Raw genomic sequence first — 19011 nt, forward strand, 5'->3', positions numbered from 1 at the left:
GTGATAGATATGGATCTATTTTCATTCTTCTACATGTTGATATTCAGTTATGCCAGTACCACTTGTTAAATATGCTTTCTTTTTTTCCATTTGATATTTTTTGCTTCCTTGTCAAAAATCAGGTGTTCGAAGATGTGTGGATTGATATCCGGGTCTTCTATTTGGTTACATTGATCCTCCTGTCTGTTTTTATGCCAATACCAGGCAGTTTTCAGTACTGTAGCTCTGTAGTAGAGTTTGAAGCCAGGTATTGTGATGCCTCCAGAAGTTCTTTTATTGTACAAGATTGTTTTGGCTATCCTGGGATTTTTGCTTTTCCATATGAAGTTGAGTACTGTTCTTTCGAGGTCTGTGAAGAATTTTGCTGGGATTTTGATGGGCATTGCATTGAATCTGTCTTGGCCTCACTCATGAGGGAGCCGTTCTGCAATGAGATTCCCACGCAGCAAGGGGCTCATAGCTCAGCTTCTGGCTTTAGTAACCAGTTGCTTTCAAAAACTCTTAACGCAGGACCCTGGCTTCTGCTATCCCCTCTCCATCCAAGCACCCGGGAGCCATGGAGGTGGCTGAGGCCAACAGCCCCACTGAGGAGGAGGAAGAAGAGGAGGAGGAGGAAGGGGAGGAGCCGACACCCGAGCCCAGGCCTCATACTCGCTCCAACCCTGAGGGGGCCGAGGACCGGGCTCTGGGAGCCCAGACCAACGTGGGCAGCCGCAGTGAGGGCGAGGGTGAGGCGGCCAGTGCAGATGATGGAGCAGCCAGTGTCCCAGGAGCCGGGCCCAAGCCCTGGCAGGTACCAGCACCAGCACCTGAGGTCCAGATTCGAACACCACGGGTCAACTGTCCAGAGAAGGTGGTATGTCTTGGTCGGAGATGAAGGGATGGGGTCCTCAGACAGGCCACTCCTGCCTTGTGAGAGTCTCTAAATTGCTGCCTTATTTTCCTGTGGGTTCCAGGAGCACCACACACTTGGTGATCTAAACATATTTTTATGTGTGGCACCTGGACCTCCACATGTGTCCCCAGCCCCTCACTGGGGGTCCTAAGCAGGAGCTCCATCCCTGAGCCACACCCCCAGCCCCTCACTGGGAGATTGTAGGCGGGGGCTCCACCCCTGAGCCACGCCCACAGCCCTTCACTAGGGGACTCCAGGCAGGGGCTCCACCCCTGAGCCACGCCCCCATCCCCTCATTGGGAGATTCTAGGCAGGGGCTCCACCCTGAGCCACGCCCCCATCCCCTCACTGGGGATTCTAGGCAGGGGCTCCACCCTGAGCCACGCCCCCAGCCTCTCTTGAGCACTATGTCTGGGTCCCACCCTAGCTGTCTTAGCTCTGTCTGGTTTCATCCTATACTCTGTCTTCTGTTTGTGTTTCAGATCATCTGTTTGGATCTTTCAGAGGAGATGTCTGTGCCAAAGCTGGAGTCCTTTCATGGGTACGTGGCACTGGGCTTGAATATGGGCAGCTCAGAATGCATAGGGACCTTGTTACCCAGTAGGATCTAGGTGTCCATGACACAGTTTCAGGGCTTGTGGCCTTCTAGGCTTCTGTCCATATGTGTGACACTCTTAGGAGCCTAGTGATCCTGGCGTGTGTGTGTGGTGGGGGCTCAGGTTGATGGGGCAGGCCACTGTCAGGTGAATTCTGTGTGCCCCTGGCAGGTGTAGTAGGTGTCACATCTGGAGAGGCCTCAGGGCTCTGTATGGGATAAGAAAAAGACCACAGGAGCTGGTGGCACAGCCCTGCCATCTCAGCACTGGGAGGTGGAGATGGAGGAATCAGGAGGTTTGGGCAGTCAGTAATTTGGGTGCCAGTTTGGGTTCCACAGCAGACTTGAGGCTAGCCTGCACTCTATGGTGAGTTTGAGGCTAGCCTGCACTCTATGGTGAGTTAGAGGCTAACTTGGTATATTAGTCTGGGTGCTCTAGAAGAGCAAAGCTGATGAATGAATGTGTATACATACGCAATTATATATATATAGATAAATACATTTATAAAGGCGATTATTAGAGTGACTCAGGCTGTGGCCCAGCTACTCCAACAATGGCAGTCTGCTAAGGGAAAAGTTGTTCAGTGCATGAGGCTGGGTGTCTCAGCTGGTCTCCGGTATATGCTGCAGTCCTGAAGAAGCAGGCCCTAATGACAGTGAAGGAATGGACTTGCTAGTGAGAGCCAGAGCAAGCAGGCAAAGCCAAGTGTTCCTTCGTCCCTGTCATTTACATAGGCTGCCAGCAGCAGAGGGCGTGGCGCAGGTTGAAGGTGGCCCTTTCCACTTCGGAAGCTGTGTATGAGAAGTGGGAGATCTGTATTAGAAGCGGGCCTTCCCACTTCAATGATTTAATTAAGAAAAGAGTGCCTCAGCCAGGCAGCGGTGGTGCACACCTACAATCCCAGCACCTGGGAGGCAGAAGCAGGTGAATTTCTGAGATATCGAGGCCAGCCTGGTCTACATAGTGAGTTCCAGGACAGCCAGGGCTGTTACACAGAGGAACCCTGTCCTGAAAAACCAAGAAAAGAAAAAAGAGAAAAAAGGACAGAATTCCTCCCAGCCATGCCCAGCCCCTTGGGTTTTAGTTAATTCCAGATGCAGTCGAGTTGACAACCAAGACTAACCCTGCCGCTGTCACCCCGCCTCTCCCAGCTCCAGGACAAACGCCCTGAACGTGTCTCAGAAGATGGTGGAGATGTTCGTGCGCACGAAGCACAAGATTGACAAGAGCCACGAGTTTGCACTGGTCGTGGTGAATGACGACCCCACTTGGGTGAGGCTCGGGGCTGACCAGGACTCTGGGAGACCTCGGGTCCGGGAGCCCCAGTGCTGAGGCTCTGCCTTCCCCGCAGCTGTCTGGACTGACCTCTGACCCCCGCGAGCTCTGCAGCTGCCTGTACGACCTGGAGACGGCATCCTGCTCCACGTTCAGTATCCTTGTCATAGTCCCCGGCCCCAGATAGCGCTGCCGCCGCCGTGGGGGCTCAGTGGTATTGTGGGCTCCCCCAACCCACAGCCTAGGTTGAGCACCAGAACCCAAAGCATTCCAGACTCTGAAGTCAGTACTTTTCTATAGTTTCTGGGCTTGGACACAGGACCTTGCTCTGTAGCCCAGGCTGAATCCGTGATCTCCTGCCTCAGCATCCTGAGAGAAGAACGACAATGATTCAGAACCATGCCCCTAATTCTTTATTTTTACATATTTGTTTATTAAGACAGGGTCTCATTATGTAGTCCCGGCTGTCCTGGAACTCACTCTGTAGACAGGTTGACCTCAAACTCAAGAGATCCACCTGTGTCTGCCTCTTGAATGCTGGGCTTAAAGGTGTGTGCCACCACCTCACATCAAATTTATCAATATATTTTTGAGACTTTCTCATGTAGCCCAGCTTAGCATTGAATTCACCGTGTAGCTAAGGATGGCCTTCAGCTCCTGATTCGCCTGCTTCCACCTCCTGAGCGCTTGGATGACAGTGTGCTGGAGAGGAACCCTCAGCCACATGACTGCTGAGCTGCTACAGGCACTTCACCCACTGAGCTGCAGGCACTGCACCTGAATCCCAGCCCCAGCAAAGCTCAGGGGTTTTGCTCAGTGAAATCACAAATAGAATGAATATTCCATGTATGATATTATAGAAGTTACATACAAGACCCAACATGCAGCCAGGTGTTGGGGTGCAGGAGAGTCAACCTAGCACTCAGAAGCTGAGGCAGGAGGATTCCTAGTTAGAGGCCAGCCTTACCAACAAATATCTGGACTCTGTTTCAAAACCACAAAATGAACCCCTTCCCTCAAAAAAAGCATTGACAGAAAGCTGGCTGTTAATCCGCAGTGATCCAGACCCACAGCCACCGAAAACCCAGGCCGCCCAGAGTGGTGGAGGGGTGGGTGTCAGCGAGCCTGACTCCAGGGGACATCCACTGCAGCAGGGCTGGCATTCAGTTACCTAGAAAGTCACAACCCTGTCATTCACCTGGTGGCTCCCCCAGAATTGAGGATGCAGTAGATGTGGCAGGAGAGGGGAGCCCTGGAGGATCTGCAGGGGGTTAAGGCTACCACCCACTTTATGATGAGTGAGAGGCAGCGGGCTTAGAAAGGTGCTGTGCTGGTGGGAATATACGCCTACCCCAGGGGTCACACTGCCTACCCCAGGGGTCACACTGCCTACTCCAGGGGTCACACAGCTACCCCAGGGGTCACACTTCCTGGCCCCAGAGGTTCCCGTCATCTCCCAGGATCCTGGTCAGAAAAGGCCCCTGCCTCCGAGCTGGCACCTTGTCCTTAGCGTTTCTTCAGATCTAGAAGGTCTCTTCAGTCTCATGTGAGTGGTCACCCAGAGTGGGGATGCCTTGGTTCCTTCCCCAGACAGGCGCAGAGTTGAGGTTGCCCAGTGTGTGTGTGTGTGTGTATGTGTGTGTGTGTGTGTGTATGTGGGGGGTGAGGGGTAGCCTGGGACAAGATCCTGTGTCCAGCGGTGGGGCTTGAATTTATTAAGGCTTTTAAAGAAGTCATACGGGTTTCATTATGTAGTTATTTTGTGTGCAAGCACATGTTCCACGGTAGCTGTGTGGGTCGGGGGAACTTGTGAGAATCCTTCTCTGCTTCCTCGCGTGGCCCTGACTGCAGGTGCCTCTAGCGCCGGTGCTGTCTCTCTGGCCCTGGCTTTAACATGCAGGACTGCTAGGATCGTGGCTGTGGGATTCAGCTGTAATAGGTGGGGTTCCGGCCACTGCTTGTAGGCGGCTGAGGACCCAGCTCTCCCCCCCCCCTCTCTGTAGCCAGCAGAAGACTGAGCTGCCAGTCACAGAGAATGTGCAAACCACCCCCCCTCCCCCTACGTCGTGCGCACCATCCTGGTCTACAGTCGCCCTCCCTGCCAGCCCCAGTTCTCCCTGACTGAGCCCATGAAGGTAAGCCTGGAGGGAAGGGAGGGCAGTGGTTAGACACCAAAGGGGACCTCCCGGGACCACAGGCTGGAGTGCACCCCATCCTGGTCTCATTCACTGCAGAAGATGCTCCAGTGTCCCTACTTCTTCTTCGACATCGTCTGCATCCACAATGGCACCGAGGAGAAGGAAGACAAGAGGAGGTGGAAGGTGAGAGAGACATCACAGTGGAGTCTGACTTGGACCTGCCCCGGCGGTCATTTAACAGCTGCTCCCTACATTCCACTTTGAGTTGGTGGTGACTGACTTGGGAGGCTGTGGCCTTAGCAGCCAGCCACACCATTCCTTGCACCTCCTCCCGACTCTACCCTGCTGCACTGTCTGCCCGCAGAGCCCTCCCCTCCCAACTTCTCCAGGCCTTACCGTTCTTATGCTCGGACTTGCCCTGTGAGCGGTTTCTAATACCTGTGAGTTTCAGTTTACAGACTGCAAGGTGGGGTAGGTAAGGCGCCTGCAGGCAAGCACGAGGACTCGCACTCAGTCCTGGGACCAGCATGGTGGGAGCACTGACTCCCAGGGGTTATATCCCGACCTCTATATGCCTGCACATTCTCACACATGTACCCACACACCCATGCACACCTGTGCGTGAGGCACCTGAAAGGCTGAGGCAGGGGTTGTGACATGATAGGGATGTTGTGTGACAAGACATTTCCTGGACAGACACAGCACTCACCCCTGAGAGGAGCCCACAGCACACCAAAGTACAATGGACACCACGACGTCCAGCTTGATGAACCAGTGAACTTACTGGGGTTGCTTACAGGAATAGGGTGAGGGGTCACCTACAGGAGCAGAAATGACAGCTACATCACCAAAGCCCACACAGCAGGACTGACAATTCACAGACTGGGAGCCTGGAGCACACTGCACAGCCTGCAGGCTGGAGAGTGTCCCGTCCACATAACTCTGGTCTAATCTCTCCAGGCCGCTGAGGAGCTCCTTACCCCAGCAGGGAGGGGCCTAGTGAATCTGCTCAGTTTCAGGGACTTCCTGAAGCTGTTTGGAGTTGTTTGCCTTCCTGCCTAAGGAGCTTCCCTGCAGGGTAGAATGTTTATCTCAGAGAAAACTCTGGACTACAGAGTGAGGCCTTGTTTGAGGGACTAGGAAATGCGGGTGGCAGGTGCTGCTGTGGGCCCTCCCACGCCTTCCCCTCTGGTTTGGATCAGAGTCTCTTGTTGCCAAGGCAGCCGCCTTGCAAGGGAGAGCACTGGGATGAAGGTCATGTCCTGCTGCGTTCAGCTGTCCACGTAACTGTGTGTTTGTGGGGGGGGAGAGCATTTACCTGGCAGATACTTTACTCACCCAGACCCCTCTCGCCAGCCCTTTGGGCTTCTAGGGTGCCCAGGTCCTGGCTGCTTGGTGGGTGCCAGCCAATGTTTGCTGACTGCCTTAGTAGTTTCTGGCCTGACCAACTCCTCTTCACCCCTCAGGAACCACTCTAGATGCCCCTTCTTCTAGGACGGCCTCCAGGGGCAGGGAGGGCCTCTGCGGGCTAATGCCAACCCTGAACAGCCTCTCCTTGGCCCCCACAGGATGTATTCTCCTTCATGGGCAGCTTGGACACCAAGGGCACCAGCTACAAGTATGAGGTGGCACTGGCTGGACCAGCCCTCGAGCTACACAATTGCATGGCCAAGCTGCTGGCCCATCCACTTCAGACGCCTTGCCAGACCCATGCGAGCTATAGCCTGCTGGAGGATGAGGAGGCTGGTGAGGGCGAAGCCACCGTGTGACCCGTGGCATTTCTGCACCGTTCAGGAGCCCGGTGCACCCACACCCACTCCTACTGTGTCTGCTGTAAATTCTTCCTGGGACCAGTTTGTCACCAGAATAAAAATCTGAGGCTTCTGAGCCTGCCTTCTGGTCATTTTAGGTTCACCGAAACAGAAAACAGGAGCTGAACTGAACAGTCTGGCATGGCTTCTGGCTCGGCCGGATCCATCTCGGTGTCCTGATGCCATTGTGACTTGGGCTGTTCTCTCCCTCTGACTGGTGTTAACTGCACTTTGCAACCTCCTCTTCACCGTACAGAACCCACCCCAGACGTCCTTTCCTCCAGAGACAGGGGTGATCTTTTGCACGCAAGACCGGCGTGGCCCCCACAGGAAGGTCCTCCTGGACACCCAAGGGTCCCAGCTGCAAGTGGGAAGCGGGTTGGGGTGACATCTATTACCCCACCACCCCAACTCTTCTGCAGTACTGTTTGGACCTGTGTGGCCTCACCATGAGCGATCACCACCCAGGGGTCTAGGATGGGGACATTTGGTGGGCGCCCCAGAAGAGGAAGGCAAACCTGGAGTCCCTCCTGCCTTCCCAGGTCAGGCCACAGAGGTTCATCCACTCCACCTTCTCAGTTGATAGAAACCAAAATGGCAGTGGGTGGGAGTCGGGCTCACTTTGATGTGGGAGACAGAGGCGGGAGGATGGCCAGTTTTAGGTCAGCAGGGGCCACATCGAGAAGCCTTGATTCAAAAGGATTATGAACAGAAATAGACCGGACCTGGTGATGATTCATCCGTTCAGAGGACTGGTTGTGCGTGCAGAGAACCTGGGTTCGATTTCCACGTTTGGGCTCACAGCTTACGTTCCGGGCGATCCGATGCCGCTTCTGGTCTCCATGGACACCAGGCACACATGGTACACAGACAGGCATGCAGGCAAAACACCCACACACTTAATTTTAAAAAGTAGGTCAGCTTGATTAAATGTTTTCTGGCCTCTTCATTTATTTGCCACTTAGTGTTGAGTCCTGTCTTCCATTTGCAAATAAGGAAAATGCAGCTCTTTAGAAAACTTTATTTAATTAATTTGTGTGCGCGCGCACGTACGCTTGTGCAGGCTCACAGCCAAGGCACACATGTGTATGTTAGTCTGTTCTCTTTCCAATGTCTGCGTCCTGTGGTTGGGATCAAACTCAGGTCCTGAAGCTTGGCAGCAAGCACCCTTATCCGCTGAGCTGTCTCCAGGCCCTGGCGAAGACCTTCCTCACAAAGCGACGGTGACAGCCAGCTCCGCTGGATTGAAAGTGCACGACGCTGTTCCTCAGGAGGCAGATCCCAGCACTTGCAGACTGAGGCAGAAGGATGGCCCTGAGTTCCTGGACAGCTTGGGCTAAGTCTAGGATACCCAGTAGTTTGTTTTGTTAAAGGCAAAGAGAGGTTCTGCTCTTTATCCCAAGCTCCCCTGGAATTCGCGGTAATCTTCCTGGCTCAGCTTTCCAAATCTCGGAATGGGACCCCAGCTGAGCGCACCGCCCGCTCTCCAGTCCCTGAGGTTTGATGGTCCAGGACACACCTTGTCTCCATCAGCAGCTTGGGGCGACCCGGGTCCAACCAGGTCTTTCCCAGAGGCAGGGCTGGGGAGCCGGGGGCGGGGCTGCGCATGCGCAGAGGTCGCCGCGCGAATTTGAATCCGAGGGCTGTGACACTTTTGGGACATGGCCGATGCTGCCCGGCAACTGTTGGTCGCACTGTGCGAGGAAGATCCGCGGTGAGCGCGGGACGCTGGTCCTCCCTTGCCTTCTGCTCCCCGGGCGGCCAAAGGGCTGATGTCCGCTGTCACCGTCCCCCCAGGGCTGTGGAGGAGCTGCTGCACCTCGGGGCGGACCCCAGCCTTGTGCTGTTGGTGTTGGATGGTGTGGCGGCGGTGCACCTGGCGTCCCGAGCTCGCCGTCCGCGCGCCCTGCATTGCCTCCGGATCCTGCTGCGCCAGGGCGCTGACCCCAATGCTCGGTGAGGCGCCATCCCGGTCACCGTGGTGCGGTGGGTGTGACTTGGGGACCCGGCGGCGCTGGGCATCAGGCTCCCGGGTCCCAGGCGTCTGGTCTAGGAGGTGTAAGCTCCCGAGGTCGTGACTTGGTCATTCTGGCACTCTGGAGGGTGAGGCAGGAGGATGATCGTGAGTTAGAGTATCAACTTTCCCCTCACCCCCATTGGTAGTGGGCACAGGGGGCTGAGGCAGAGGGAGCAAAGAGTTCAAGGCCTGGAAAAGGAAACTCCTCCTCTCTCCCGGGGTCCCAGGTCCACTGAGGCGCTGACACCCCTGCACGTGGCCGCCGTGTGGGGCTGTCGTGGCGCCCTGGAGCTGCTGCTAAGCCGAGGGGGCGACCCGACGCTGCGAGACCAGGTCAGGATCCCACGCAGCGCGCGCGGGGCGGGGTGGGGGGTGGAGGAGGGCGGGCCGTGGGCGCCCCCTGCTGAGCTGACCGTGCCTGTGCAGGACGGGCTGAGGCCACTGGACTGGGCTCTGCAGCAGGGACACCATGACTGTGCATGCCTGCTGCGGGAGCTGGACACGCCCACCCGGACACGGAAGGAGACCCTGGAGCCAGCTGGTGAGCAGAGCTCAGGGGGTGCAAAGAACCTGTCACCGCGCTGCCTCACTTCTGGGGGTCAGTTCCATCTGCCCATTTGCCATCTGTCAATCACTATCCATCATCTCTCAATCATCTTATCACCTAACTTTTATCTGTCATCTATCTTGTCTATATCATCTGTTTATATGTTTATCTGTCTGCTTAGTTGTCATCTATCTATATATTTATATATGTTTATCTATATTTAGAGAAGTTACCTGTAGCCCTGGCTGGCCTTGAATCCACCATGGGTCGAGGACGTGTCTTTGTGAGGGCTCCTGGCATCTTTATACATCCGTGTTTGTCACCGGTCTCAGAGCAGCTCATGCGCAGAGCTGAGCTGGCAGCTGCTCGTGAGGTGGCGGTGGAGCCCGGGAGTCCAGAGGCCACTGGGAGTGAGGACTGCAGCAGCGATGCCTCCTTTGTCACTGCATCGGAGGATTATCTGCAGCCCCAGCGCCCTGCGGGGACACTGGGGCCCGCAGCCAGCCTGTGGCAGTCTGGTGGGGCTGAGGCAGCTGGGAATGGGGTACTGAGCTGCCAGCTGCAGGCCCTGACGTTGACCACAGGGGCCACCAATGTCCCATCCCTGCCAGGTGACGGGGACTCGGGGGCCTTGCATCCACACGGCTCAGTGCCCCCCATGTCCGACCTGCAGCTGCTCCAGGCCTTGCGGGCACTGGGCCACAGTCCTGGCCCGGTCACCCCTTTCACCCGTGGACACTACTTGCGGCGGCTGCAGGAAGCCCAGGCTAGCCCGGGTGAGCTGGGGGTCCCGTGGTGGTGTGAATCCCGAGACCTGCCTGTTAGCCCCACCGTCCTCACCGGCGGTCCTTCTCAGCTCTGGCTCGGTTTCCCCTTCCCAGCTGTTCCAGGGCACAGCCCAGAACTGGCGGAGGTGCTGAGAACAGGCCACGTTCCCGACTGCCAGGCGGATGAGGCCGCCCTGGCTCAGCACTTTCAATGGCCAATCCCACGAAGAGGTGGCAGGGAGGCGTCACCAAGTCCAGCTTTATGTATCTTCTTCTTGACCCCAGGTATGATGGGGACGGTAAAGCTGGGGCTTGGGATTAGAGAGATCTTGGCTCCACAGGGTCCGCCCTGACAGAGGTGGGGAAGGGTTGGATTGTTCCTTGCTGGTGGCTTTTGCCTCCGTGAGGGGGGGGGGTACACGACTGTGAGCACGAGGCCTGGGTTGTTCCAGGGAGATTCTGTACACACACACACACACACACACACACACACAAGTTGGTGGGGATTTATTTATTTTTGATTTGCTGTGTGTCCCTAGGGAAGGGACTAGCCTTCTCTGTTAATCGAGTCAGTTCCGGCTGTGAGTACCCATTTCATGGCTTATAAAATAGGGGCCCCTGGATGTGGGTTCAAAAGGGCCCATGGCTCTGGGGACAGCGGTCATCTTCTCTCTCTGAGACGTCCTTCCTCCCCCACCACCCTTTTTTTACACGTTTTATTTTCTGTGCGTGTGTCTGTATGTGCACATGTGGAGGTCTAAAGGTAACTTCTGGGAACTGATTTTTCTCCTCCATCGTGTGGGTCATCAGGGTTGGTAGCGTCAGGGTTGGCAGCTGGCTCCTTCACCGTCTGCACCACTCTGTTCCCAGGCAGACGCAGGGACTGCCTGCCCGAGCCTCCTCCCTCACACTGGCCGAGTGTCTGCAATGTTTCGTGGGAGCCATCTTCTACGTGGGCAACGGGACCCGTGCCCGGCCGGATGCCCACCTCTGGGAAGCCCTCGGCTACCGTGAACGCCCAGGGAAAAATGTGAGTACAAGGGGCAGCAGTGGTCAGGCCTGCCAGCCTTCAGACAGTCGGAGGGCAGAAGGCTTAGGACCCGACTCCTGATTCCACCCCCCAGGCCTGTCCCAAGGTACGCCGGATCTTAGACATCTGGGCCAGCGGCCGCGGTGTCCTTTCCCTACACTGCTTCCAGCACACGGTGGCCATGGAGGCGTACACGCGGGAGGCCTTCCTGTTGGACGCCCTAGGTAAGAGTTGGGCTTTTAGGGCTGAGGTCTCAGGGAAAGTGAGCTCTGAATTCCCTCACTGTTCATGTTCATTCCCATGGTGGGTAGTTACTGAGCGCCACCTGCATACCTAGAACACGCCTGTCGAAATATAGTCTGTGCCGCTGGTTGTGGAGGAGGGGTGGGTGGAGGCCACGTCATGACTTTGCCTCTGATCTGTCCAGGTATCCAGACACTGACCAACCAGAAACAGGGCCACTACTATGGAGAGGCTGCCTACTGGCCACCCACGAAGCGGCGGCGCTTGGGGGTGTATCTGCTGCACTGCGCTCTGCTAGTTTTCCTGGCTGAGGGGGAAGTAGAGCTGAGGCCGCAGGACATCCAGGCCCGAGGCTAAGTGCTGAGGACATGATCGTGAAGCATGAGCCATGGGGTCCCCAGCTGGGTCCCCAGCTCTGGCTTTAGAGGCTTGGTGTGTGTATGTGTGCTGAAGTGTGTGAGTGATGCTGCGTCTAGGTGCTCCTGGATAGGTGGTGAGCTCCCATTGTGTGTGCGGGGCAAACCAGCCGAGGGGCAGAAGGGCCTCTAGAACGTTCTACTTTCAGGCCAGACGTGTTAGTGGTGGCCTACCACCACAACCTCGGGAGGATGGGGCAGGAGGTTTGCTAGTTGGAGATCAGCCTGGAGACTGGAAACTGGCATACATTTGTATTCGGTTAGAGGCCTCTGAGTGTGTTTAGTGGCGACAATCCTTCCCCTGTGGGTGTCCACCCTCCAGGGCCCAAATATGCTCTCGGGAGAGCATCGAGGGTCAAGCAAGGCTGCAGAGCTCAGACTGACTGGGAGCGGAGTGTGTGTGCATGTGCGTGTGTGTGTGTGTGTGCTCGTGTGTGTTTGTGTGTGTGTGTGTGCACGTGCGAGTACGCCTATAGTGTTCCTAGGAATGCCTTACCCCTCCGCAGTCCTGTGCTGTGTCTAGCCCCTTGCCCTCTAAGCATCCAGGCAGCCTGAGGTTGTGGCCTGCCTCTCCGGTCCTCACCATTCTCCATCACCAAGTGGCTGCCTTCCTCCAAGAGCTTCAGGAAAGCCCACAGCAGGATCTGCAGGCACATGGGGAAGTCCCTCCTGCTGTCTACCCTTCAGCCCCACCCAGATGGATCTCCAGGATGGCCCGCCACCCTGCTGGAACCTCACCAGGTATTCATTCACTCGGTTAACACCCATTAAGCACCTACAGTATGCCTGAGGTAGGACTTCTCAACCTTGGCTCTGTGGACCGCTTGGGGTTACGTCTCTGCTTTAGGACATCGCGTGTGTGTTGTAGGGTGCTGGGCGTCCCCCCTCTCAGGATACAAGGGAAACTCTGCCCTCTTCCACCAGAAGGTTGCCCACCTGTCTTGGGTCACACCACCTGGAAGCGCCACTGAGGAAGATCAGTCCTCCAGATCGCCCAGCTGACAGCCCTGCCCATGCAGAGACCACGCCCACCATAAGTCACACCCACTTAAAGCAAGCCACAGCAAGGCTTGTAGCCTAGGAACCATACTCACCTGGAAGCTGTGGAACTGCGGCCGCCCCCTTCACTTGGACATAGATTGAGGCATCTGAGGGCCATGCCTCCCGGTGCCACGCCCCCAGATTCTCCATGCAGCTGGCTGCTGCTTCGAAATGGCGGCCTTCTGTTTCACTCAGATGCTACCTGATGGCTGGTTGTGGCCAAGAAACCAGGTTCCCAGCTCAAATACTTTTTTTGTTTGTTTTTCTTTTGCTTTTTTTGAGACAGGATTTCCCTGTGTTGTCCTGGCTGTTCTGGAACCCGCTCTGTAGACCAGACTGGCCTCAAACTCACAGAGATCCGCCTGCCTCTGCCTCTGGAGTGCTGTTATTAAAGGCGTGTGCCACTGCCTGGCTCCAGCACAAATTCTTTTCGATTATTTTTATTTCATGTGCACTGTGTTTTTGTCTTCATGTACGTCATATGAGGGTGTCAGAGTCCCTGGAACTGGAGTTATTGTTATGAACTGCCATGTGGGTGCTGGGAATTGAACCCTGGTCCTCTGGAAGAGCAGCTCAATGCTCTTAACCGCTGAGTCATCTCCCCAGCCCCAGCACAAATTCTTTTTTTTTGTTTTTTTTGTTTTTTGTTTTGTTTGTTTTTTTTTTTTTTGATTTTCGAGACAGGGTTTCTCTGTAGCTTTCTGGTTCCTGTCCTGGAACTAGCTCTTCTAGACCAGGCTGGCCTCGCACTCACAGAGATCCGCCTGCCTCTGCTTCCCGAGTGCTGGGATTAAAGGCGTGCGCCACCACCGCCCAGCCCCAGCACAAATTCTTAATGTCACTGTGGAGCTGGCAAAAGGAGAATCAGTCGGTAGCAAGGGTTTAGAGCCACAAGGGCCTGAGATGTCTGGGTGCTGGCCTAGCCTGCAGGAGGCTTTGGAGGTGTAGGGGATGGGGCGGGGGAAGAGGGAAGGAAAGATGGATATTGTGATAGGTGTGTGCCTGGCCAGCCTGAGTTGCACATGGAACTCAGTCTCAGTATAATATAACACTGACTTTGTGGTTTAATGTCCTTAGACAAGGGGCTGGCCATTTCTGCTCATTGCCTTCCTTAGAAAATGTTTTGGATTCCTTGAGCTAGCAGAGCAGGATTGTAGAATCCTGCCAGGAGGTCAGGAGTTCAAAGCCAGTTCAATATGCAGTGTGTTTACAGTCACCTTCAGGTTGCTCACAGAGCACAGCTGCTGCACTGTCTCCATGCTGGGAGTGCAGGCCCAGCCTGTCATGTTGCTGTCTCATGCAGCATGCGGTGCTGTCTCCCTCTCCTGCCTGCCTCATTGTTTCACCTGCATTTGGGGACAGTCCGCAGGGGACCTTGTCCTTTTGTGTCTGGAGCTTCCTGTGAGGTCAGGGCTACCCTGGCCAGGAGTTTAGATGCCCGGCAGAAGGAGCACACTTTGAGTGGTGGCTGCTTGGCCTGGGGTGCCAGGATCTGGGGTGCAGCTGCTGCAGTGCCCTGTTTGTCTTCCTGGATGGGGGCAGTGGCAGCTGCAACCTCAGGACTGAGGATGTGCCCTGCAGCAGTGTCTGACAGCCCCAACTCTCACTTTAGTGTGTGTGTGAGTGTGTGTGTGTGTTCTATCTGACAGCCCCAGCTCTCACTTCAGTGTATGTGTGTGTGAGTGTGTGTATGTGTTCTATCTGACAGCCCCAGCTCTCACTTCAGCATGTGTGTGTGTGTGCTTGTGTGTGTGTATGTGTTCTATCTGACAACCAACTCTCGTTTCAGAGAGTGTGTGTGCATGTGTGTCTGTATGCTTGTGTGTGTGTGTTCTGACAGCTCCAGCTCTCACTTCAGTGTATGTGTGTGTGTGTGCTTGTGTGTGTGTATGCTTGTGTTATATCTGACAGCCCCAGCTCTCACTTCAGTGTATGTGTGTGTGTGTGTGCTTGTGTTCTATCTGACAGCCCCAGCTCTCACTTCAGAGTGTGTGTGTGTGCTTGTGTGTGGGTTGTCTGACAGCCCCAACTCTCATTTCAGAGTGTGTGTGCTTGTGTGTGTGTTGTCTGACAGCCCCAACTCTCATTTCAGAGTGTGTGTGTGTGCTTGTGTGTGTGTATGTTGTCTGACAGCCTCAGCTCTCACCTTAGAGTGTGTGTATGCACACGCATGTGTTCGCATTCTACATCTCCCTCTCCAGGGGTGGGTAAACTTTGATCCTTTCTGCTGGACAGGTGGTGAGCACCCCAGGTGGGTGGAAATGAGTGTGTGTGTGGAACAGAAGTTACTCTAGAACATTCCACTGCATCTCCAGGCCTGTCATCCTTGGGGACAAGCAGAGAGGAAGTATCTTGGCTTACCTGCTGCTGGGGAGAAGCACGCTGAGGGGAAGGCTGTGATGCTGCTGTTGGAGGTTCCAGCCTGGCTCCACCTTGCTGCCACCGTGGACAGAGAAGATGCACGGTCCATGCTGCAGGCTAGCTGATCCTGGGCTAGTTCTCTTCACTTTTACACAGTTCAGGCCCCTGCCTATTGTGGAAGTTCTTATTTTTGGATTTTATTTTATTTTAAATATTTACTTATTTATTTATTATGTATACAATATTCTGTCTGTGTGTATGCCTGCAGGCCAGAAGAGGGCATCAGACCCCATTACAGATGGTTGTGAGCCACCATGTGGTTGCTGGGAATTGAACTCAGGACCTTTGGAAGAGGAGGCAATGCTCTTAACCTCTGAGCCATCTCTCCAGTCCCCTGGATTTTATTTTATAGAAAAAAGAAATTGCTTGCTGCTAGTGCAACTCAGGTGATAGACAGCGAGTGCTGCGCCTTCTCCCAAGGACAGCACAGGGAGGTGCTTAGCTTAAGTCTGCTCTGTTGAGCTAAGAGGTGGTAGTGCACACCTTCAGTCCCAGCCCTTGGGGAGTAGGGGTAGAGAGATCTCTGAGTTTGAGGACCAACCAGGGCTACAGAGTGAAACCCTGTCTTGAAAAACCAAACAGGAAAAAATTCTGTTCTGAGGGCTTAGGGGTGGCTCTTGCAGAGGACCTGGCTTTGGTCCTCAGCACCCTCATGGTGGCTCACAGACATCTGTAACTCCAGCTCCAGGGGACCTGACACTCTCTTCTGACCTTCACAAGCAACTGCAATCATGTACACATAATACAATTAAAAATAAAAGTTGCTGAGCTCGATGGCTGTCTCAGGGGTTTTATTGCTGTGAAGAGACACAATGACCACAGAGACTTTTTTCTTTAATTTTTTTTAATGTATGTTTTCTCATCTTACATACCAATTCCAGTTCCCACTCCCTCCCCTCCTCCTGCTCCCTCCACCTTCCCCTGTACCCCATCCCATCCACTCCTCAGAAAGGGTAAGGCTTCTCATAGGAAGTCACCAAAGTCTAGCACATTACTTTGAGGCAGGACCAAGACCCTCCCCACTATATCTAGGTTGAGCAAGGTATCCATCAAAGAGAATGGGATCCCAAAAGACAGTTCAAGCACTAGGGATAAATTCTGGTCTCGCTGTTGGTGGCCCTGCAGTCTGCCCCAGCCGTACACCTCACCCACATGCAGAGGCCTAGTTTGGATCTATGCTGGTTCCCCTGCTGTCACACCAGAGGCAGTGAGCTCCCAGTAGCTCAAGTAGCTGTTTAATTGGGCATCCCCATCATGGTCTTGACCCATTTGCTCCTATTATTTCTCCTTCCTCTCTTTGACTGGACTCTATGAGCTCAGCCCAGTGCTCCGCTGTAGATCTCTGAATCTGTGTCCATCAGTTGCTGGATGAAAGTCCATCTGACTATAGGGCAAGGCAATTTCAGGTATCTCCACAGTTGCTTAGGGTCTTAACTGGGTTTATTCTCGTGGATTCCTGGGAATTTCTCTAGTGCCAGGTTTCTTGCTAGCCCCATAGTGGCTCCCTCAACCAAGATATCTCTTTCCTTGCTTTCCTCTCTGTCCTTTTCTTCATGGTGGCCACTGGGAGGGTGAGGTACAAGGACCAGATTGGAGGCCAACCTAGGCTACTTACTGAGTCCAGTTGGCACCTATATATGTTCCAAGATAGGGTTTCTGTGCTCTGGTTGTCCTGGAACTCATTCTGTAGAACAGGCTAGCCTTGTACTTGGAGATCTGCCTCCTAAGTGGTGGGATTAAAGGTGTGCACCACCTGGCATAACTGGATATCAACATGTAGAAGAATGAAAATAGACCCATATCTATCCCCGTGCACAAAATGCAAATCCAAATGGGTCAAAGATCACAACATAAGTTCAGTTACACTGAACCTGATAGATGAGAAAGTCGGAAGAGGCCTTGAACACCAGTAGGACAGACACTGAGAGCAGCAATTGAATGGGACCTCCTGAAACTGAGAAACTTCTGTAAGGCAAAGGACACGGCCAATAAGACAAAGCAGCAGCCAACAGAACGAGAAGATCTTCACCAGCTACATCTGACAGTGTTGAGCTACAAAATATATAAAGAACTCAAACCAGGGGAGGTGGTGCACGCCTATAATTCCAGCACTCGGGAGGCAGAGGCGGGTGGATGTCAGTGAGTCCGAGGCTAGCCTGGTCTACAGAGTGAGTTCCAGGACAGCCAGGACCGTTACACAAAGAAATCCTGCCTTCAACCCCCCCCAAAAAAAACAGAAAAATAAACACAAACAAACAAACAAAAAACCCAAATAGTCCAATTAAAAAATGGGACACAGATCTGAACAGAAAATTCTCAACAGAAGAATCTCAAATGGCCAAAAGACATTTAAGACAATGCTCAACATCCTTAGTCATCCAGGAAATGCAAATCAAAATGACTCTCAGGTACACCTTACACTTTCAGAATGGCTAAGATAAAAAACGTGGATGACAGCTTATGCTGGAGAGGATGTGGAGCAAGGGGAACACTCATCCATTGCTGGTGGGAGTGCAAGCTTGTACAGCCACTTTGGAAATCAGTGTGGTGGTTTCAGATAATTGGGAATCAATCTACCTCAAGACACAAGTATCCCACTCTTGGGCACATACCCAAAGAATGCTCAATCATACCACAAAGACATTTTCTCAACTATGTTCATAGCAGTCTTATTTGTAATAGCCAGAACCTGGAAACAACCTAGATGCCCCTCAACTGAAGAATGGATAAAGAAAATGTGGTCCATTTACACAGTAGAGTACTACTTAGCTGTAAAAAACAATGACATCTTGAAATTTGCAGGCAAATGGATGGAACTAGAAAAAAACTATCCTGAGTGAGGCAACCCAAACCCAGAAAAACAAGCATGGCATGTACTCACTCAGAAATGGATGTTAGTCATACAGCAAAGGATAACCAGGTTACAATTCACAACCCCAGAGAAACTAGGTAAAAAGGGGGACCCTTCTGGTTGATGGTGGCCATTCCTTTTAATCTGAGCACTCGGGAGGCAGAGAAAGGCAAATCTCTGTGAGTTTGAGGCTAGCCTGGTCTATAGAGGGAGTTCCAGGACAGGTTCCAAAGCTACAGAGAAACCTTGTCTAAGGAAAAACAAAAGACCCTAAGAGAGACACACACGGAGGGCCCCAGGAAAGGAAAACGGTTAAGATCTCATGGGTCAACTGGGAAGGGGAATCAAAGGGAGGAGACGTGCGGTGGAACATGAGGGCAAGTTCGGGAGTGATGGAATGGGAGAGCAATGAAAGAGATACCTTGATAGAGGGAGCCATTAAGGGTTAGGGAGAAAACAAGTGTAAATCCCTAACTCTGGCTCCATCTTTGGAGGCCCCGCCCCTGTGCCCCTTGCACCTTGACACCTCCCCGAGGAGGGTCAAGGTAGCCCGCCAAACCTTGACCCCTCATTAGAGGAGGTCAGGACCACTCCCCCAGTCTATTTAAACTGCTCCTCGCAAAGGCAACGTGTGGTCTTCCCTCTTTTCCTGTAGTGGTCTCGGTTCCCCTTGGGGCCTCCCAAGAACGCAGGAGTTCTATTAAACCTGGATATCTTTTAATTCGGCTTGTTTTGATTGGCTTGATTGGGATTGTGTCAACAGAGAACTCGTGTTAGAAAATATTTCTAAGCCCAGGTGCTAGGGAAATTCTCAGGAGTCCACAAAGATGACCCCAGCTAAGACATCTTGCAATAGCGGAGAGGGTGCCTGATCTGGCACCCCTATAATCAGATTAGTGAGTACCCTAATTGTTATCATAGAACCTACATCCATCCTGTAACTGTTGGAAACAGATGCAGTGA

At 53.7% G+C, this 19011-nt stretch overlaps 3 pseudogenes; 2 read left to right on the forward strand and 1 right to left on the reverse strand.

Moving 5' to 3' along the window:
- Nucleotides 1-19011, reverse strand: part of LOC130862527 (non-receptor tyrosine-protein kinase TNK1-like) — a 414731-nt pseudogene that overhangs the window by 116259 nt on the left and 279461 nt on the right.
- On the forward strand, nucleotides 537-6777 carry LOC130862533 (BRISC and BRCA1-A complex member 1-like; annotated as a pseudogene).
- LOC130863105 (ankyrin repeat and LEM domain-containing protein 1-like) lies at nucleotides 8377-11676 on the forward strand (annotated as a pseudogene).

The sequence above is a fragment of the Chionomys nivalis genome, chromosome 20, assembly GCF_950005125.1.
Source record: "Chionomys nivalis chromosome 20, mChiNiv1.1, whole genome shotgun sequence".
Classification (NCBI taxonomy): Eukaryota; Metazoa; Chordata; class Mammalia; order Rodentia; family Cricetidae; genus Chionomys; species Chionomys nivalis.